The sequence below is a fragment of the Rhinopithecus bieti genome, unplaced genomic scaffold (genome assembly GCF_001698545.2).
Source record: "Rhinopithecus bieti isolate Rb0 unplaced genomic scaffold, ASM169854v2 scaffold_23748, whole genome shotgun sequence".
NCBI lineage: Eukaryota > Metazoa > Chordata > Mammalia > Primates > Cercopithecidae > Rhinopithecus > Rhinopithecus bieti.
This window is the reverse complement of record NW_016811596.1, coordinates 3,157,118-3,162,745: the sequence shown is the minus strand read 5'-3', so window position 1 is coordinate 3,162,745 and position 5,628 is coordinate 3,157,118. Positions and strand designations below refer to the sequence as shown.

General features: G+C 37.5%; 1 protein-coding gene across 5 annotated transcripts in view; it reads left to right on the top strand.

The window, feature by feature from the left end:
• Positions 1-5,628, top strand: part of RIMKLB (ribosomal modification protein rimK like family member B) — a 93,521-nt gene that overhangs the window by 86,244 nt on the left and 1,649 nt on the right. The window contains exons 7-9 of one of the 5 annotated variants that reach the window (XR_001889645.1): positions 369-581; positions 2,801-2,878; positions 3,343-3,504. The gene's annotated coding sequence lies outside the window, so the exon portion shown is untranslated. Of the gene's footprint in view, positions 1-368; positions 582-2,800; positions 3,505-5,628 lie in introns of all 5 variants that reach the window. The other 4 variants (XR_001889643.1, XR_001889644.1, XR_001889642.1 and 1 more) reach the window with 4 other exon arrangements.

The following is a 5,628-nucleotide window of genomic DNA, read 5'->3' as shown; positions in this document are numbered from 1 at the left end:
TTTTTTTTTTTTTTTTTTTCTTTTCTTAAAAAAAGAAAACAAAATTTCATTTAAAATACATTTAGGCACCTTTGGAGCTTGGATTTTGGAATGTTTCAGTAGTGGACAGAAATCTGCTGTTGGAATCTTCTAGTCTTCCAGGTTTAATTTGAAATGTTTTAGTTTTGTTTTGGATTTTGTGTGGTATTTTATTTCCTTTATACCAATGCCATTTTGCCATGCTGTTTTGGGGTGGCTGCCTAACTCTAGTGAAAATTCTTTCTGTATTAACGAAAGTTTGGCCTTTGAAAATCCTTAATGTTTTGCATTTTTTACATTGTTTTTAAAGAAATATTCTAACTGCTTGCACTGTTACTGTTCTTTACCAGCCTTTTCAGGAGCCAAAAAAACAAATACAAACAAACAAAAAAATACCCAGAGAAAAAACTTTCCTTCTTCCCCCTTCCTGATGATGAGTGAGAAGTATTGAGAACTTTCGGGGTCAGTGCCCTTCTAAACTCCCCTTCCCCCAATAATGCAGCTGTGTAATGAATGGTAAATGCACCGGTTTGGATTCAGGCACAGCCCCAGTCTGCCTGCAGGTAATTTGACTCTTTCTCCTTTCTTTCCATCACTAGGCTAACTTTCTTTTTTTAAAACTTATTCCTTTATGTCCTTCAAAAAGTAACCATGGGTTTGTCATAATTCTCACTTAAAAATAATGCATAAACATATCTAGCGAGTAATATGATTAAAGAAGAGCTTTTGGGGGTAAAGTTTGACTTGGTTATGATATACCCAAGACGTTCTTGGGAATTTTATCCATTTAGATGACTCCATTTCTTGCATATATATCTATAATTAAGTATTTCAGAGTGTGACTTTTTTGGCTTTGTTTTTGTTTTGGGTTTGTTTGTTTCTTCCATTGTGCTACTCTGGCTTAAGCTTTTTCAGGGGTTGGTGTTCCGAATACACAGTGAGCTCACAGTATAAAGACATCAATTAGGAGTTGACAGGTATGGAAAACTAGAGTTTTGAAAGGTAAAATTAGGTTCTAGGTTATATATATGGTAAAAACTCAACATAGCATTCATTTTACCTTAGTGCTTCTCTTTCTGTGACATTATAAAAGTGAAAGGGAATAATAAGACAAAGATAATACAAAAAAATTTAGTTCTTTTAGGAGCAATGTGATTTCAGAACTAATCATTTTGGCATTTCTAAGATACTAGTTCTAACAAGGAGATGTAAGCAGTTTGAGATGATCAGAAAATCATGGTTTAAACCTTCAAAAATTACAGGTTTGGACAGATAGGAGGACATTTCTGAAGCACAACATGGCTAAGCACGTTAACCAAGGACATAAAATGTCAGGGATAGGACTACACCTTGTCCATTCTGTTAAGTAGTAAATTAAACTATCCTGTCCTCTCTCTTTACCCCAGTCTACCTACCCTTTCTTCCTTTCTCCTATACTTCCTAGAGTTTTAGCTCTGAACTTTTATTATTTTGGATATTATCATCTTTCTAATAGGTAGAATTTTAGTGGAAGTAATCAGGGCCTTTTCAAGATACACTTCTGCATAATTTCATCCTGTGGCTTTAGACATACTATCCAAAGAGGCTATACATCCAGCAAGTCACTAGTTAGTGAATAGGAATTCTTGGCTTGTAATGCTATTTCTTGTAGCTGAAGGAAGACATGTGATAAGTGATTAAGCTGTTCTGTGCTTCAGTTGACTCTTAAAAGGGCAGTCATTCCCTTTAAGCATCTTAAGACAAAAATATTTATCTGTTTAATTGGAATTTACTAACAGAGGGATCCCAGCTGTACTCATGCAAGAATGTGACGTATACCAAAAAAAAAAAAAAAAAAAAAAAAAAGGCTCATTCAGGAGAGCCTTGTTCTCTTGCTGATAAGGATGGCTAACATTAGTAACATTAGAGCATACAGACTATGTGATTGTATTAGGCATGGAGAGTTAAACAACCTCCGGTCAGCTGCCTGTTTGAATACCACTGACTTGCTAAGAATGATCTCGCTTTTAGATTTTACCATATTCAAACTTACTAGGTGAGCCTTATATAGCATATATACCTGGGTGCTATTGTGGGGTTTGGGAACATGAGGGGTGGGGTGAACTGTTGTTGTTTTAGGTTTCAGTCAGACAGACATCCCTGTGCCTCAGTTCCCAGAAGCACAGCAGGCCTCTAGGAGCATCCGTGGGAACGGCGCAGTCCTGACATCACCAACTCTCCTGCTCAGGCTCATCCCATATACAGAGGTCAAAGGGTGGGGTTTGAGATTGGGGGAAGGAATGAGAAAGTAGAAGCAATGTCACTTCAGTGCCACTGTTGACTAGTCTTTGGTGTTTATGTCAGTGTTTGTTTTATTTCCTGATTTTTTAAAGTTGGCAAAACTGCGTATTTTTATCTTGATGAAGGCAGTGGGAGGGTGGAACAGAAACAAGCCATTACTGCTATTTCTAGTTAATTACTAGAGACTGTCCCTTAATAGCTAATTAGAATAAATTTGAAACATAGACCTAGATGACAAAAAGAATGGGAAGAGAAATGAATCTCAGGATTTGAACAAACAGAAGATGTTTATGCTGTGTTAATCCCCAGTTCTACAACTGCTATTACATTTGTCATTCTGTCTTCCCTTTTCCCCTAATTCTTTTATGTACGTATACAGTTTGAGGAAATGTGCATTTATGGTCAGTCCTTTTTAAAAGACTTAATGAATTTATTACTCTTTTGCAAAAAAAATACCCACTGCTTATATGGGCATACAAATGCTACCCTATTTTAAATGTAGGTGGCGTATGTGTTCGTGTTTTAATGTATTCAGAGCCATTGGGCAATAAGCAGTCCAGAACATTGAAAACTCAAGCAGGTAAAGCACCTAACACCCTTAGTTTCTAGAATTACTTTGAAAAACTTTTATATTGCTGCATCTTCCACAGTTCTTTGGGTAGTCTTGGAACTTAAAATTTGTAGGAGTTGTAGACTGCCTACTTAAAATTTTAAGTTACAGTATTTGTTCATAGATTGTAGGGGTAGGTAAAAAAGGAAACATAAGAAAATGGCTTCTTGAGGTGGCAGCTGCTGAGTGGCTAAATCTTTCCACTTTCTTTCTACTTTTTTTGTAAATTTTCCCAGCTTAGCATGAACATTGATCGTACAGTGTTTTATTTTCTGTGATTGAAATTTTGTTTTTTATTTTGAAGGGAAGGTCTTAGAGAAACATTAAAAGTTGGTGTATGTGCAAAAATATGAAATGTTAAACAAAGGAATTTTTTTCTATTTAATCTGAATGGTAAGCAAGAACTTTTTCTATATACCCTTCTGCTGCAGCAGAGAACTAAACTGGTAGGTGGCAGCAGAGGAAGGAATTCTTCAGATTGATGGCTACTGACTTAAAGTCTGCATAGGAGAAGAGATAGAGCATGACATACCAAGTGAAGCAAGGGGGACAAAAATGGAAACAAGACTAAGATTCCTGCATTTTGACTCTAAGTGGTAAGTTATCTTTAAGAATGTGTTTTTAGTCTGATAGCCATGTTATATAAATTACATGATTTGGTACTATGGCATGTAATCATAAATGCCTGTAGGTCCTTGCCTTACTTTGAATTTGACCTCACTGGTATACTGTCATTCTTTACTTTGAATAATAACTAATAGTATGTAAAATTAGGATTTTCTTCTCAGTATGTTAGTATATGTGACCTTTATGGAAAAATTATGCTGACAGTAAATCTGAATTTTTTTAATTTGCAAGATATATAAAATATGCATTGTTAATCATTTTATACAAATAAAAGGTTCTGGCCACACACCATGGCTCACGCCTGTAATCCTAACACTTTGGGAGACTGAGGTGAGTGGATCATCTGAGGTCAGGAGTTCAAAACTAGCCTGGCCAACATGGAGAAACCCCATATCTACTAAAAATACAAAAATTAGCTGGGCGTGGTGGCAGGCACCTGTAATTCCAGCTACTCGGGAGGCTGAGGTAGAAGAATAGCTTGAAACCCAGGAAGCAGAGGTTGCAGTGAGCGGAGATCACATCACTTCACTCCAGCCTAGGTGACAAGAACAAAACTCCATCTCAAAAGAAATAAATAAAAGTAAAGATTCTTCCCTTTTAGTGGGAGCCTTGGGAAATAACAAAAGAGTATAATTGGAAAAAAATTACTGGGAGTGGAGTGATCTCTTCCAACTGGCTGTCTCTAGGTCAAGACCCATTTCTTTGTCACTGTGCCATGTTCCACCCTGCCATCAGTTCCACCCTGCCTGTTCGCCTTTCTCTCTTGCTTATCTGGCTGGGCTTTTCCCGTGTTCCTCTCTCTCTCCCTGTCTTTGTGCCTTTCCCTTACCCAAGTCTGTTTGTAAGCTGCTTTCTTTCACATTCAGTCCTGAATTTTAATTATCCGATGCTGCCATTTTCCATCTCTGCCTGCCTGTTTTTCCTAAGAGAGTGTATATGTCTGTCTTTCTCTTCCTCCCTCACTCCCCACTTTTCATTTGCATTCTTCATTAGAATTTGACTAGACTGAATAGAAATTAAGTGATACTTTGAAGTTCTCTCGAATTAAAGAATTTAAATTTATAATAAGATGCAGACCTGTTTATTCACCCAACTACTTATTTATTTTAACTATAGTATCTGTTGTTTCTGGCAAGATCAGTTGGACAGAAATGAAAGACATATGGTTCTTACCTTATTTCAGCTTTTTTTTTTTTTCTTTGAGACGGGGTCTCACTTTTTTTTTTTTTTTTTTTTTTTGAGACGGAGTCTCGCTCTGTCACCCAGACTGGACTGCAGTGGCCAGATCTCAGCTCATTGCAAGCTCTGCCTCCCGGATTTATGCCATTCTCCTGCCTCAGCTCCTGAGTGGCTGGGACTATAAGTGCCCGCCACCTCACCCAGCTAGTTTTTTATTATTTATTTATTTATTTATTTATTTTTTTTTTTTTTGAGACGGAGTCTCGCTCTCTCACCCAGGCTGGAGTGCAGTGGCCGGATCTCAGCTCACTGCAAGCTCTGCCTCCAGGTTCACGCCATTCTCCTGCCTCAGCCTCCCTAGTAGCTGGGACTACAGGCGCCCGCCACCTCGCCCGGCTAGTTTTTTGTATTTTTTAGTAGAGACGGGGTTTCACTGTGTTAGCCAGGATGGTCTCGATCTCCTGACCTCGTGATCCGCCTGTCTCGGCCTCCCAAAGTGCTGGGATTATAGGCTTGAGCCACCGCCCCCAGCCTGAGATGGGGTCTCACTCTTTCTCCACTGTACTCGAGCCTAGGTGACAGAACAGTAATTTTGATTACTATATAAAAATGTTAATGCTGTAGAACTGAAAGTGATAAACTTGAGTTTTAATCTAAATCAAAAATTGTTTTTTTTTCTGTAATTTATTGTAAAGTTAACCTGGAACACGAGAGAGCATTTAACTTGAATTTTGTTTGTCTAGGCATATTGACGCAATAATTTTGTTTTATTTTGTGTATGCTACAAGGAATTTTCGTTAGATTTTTTCTCTTGGTACAATTTTGCTGACTAAAATGAAGCATAATTGTCTGTATTACAGGATTGCTAAAGAGTAATAGTACGGAACATCTTTGTGATTTTTTATATATATAAT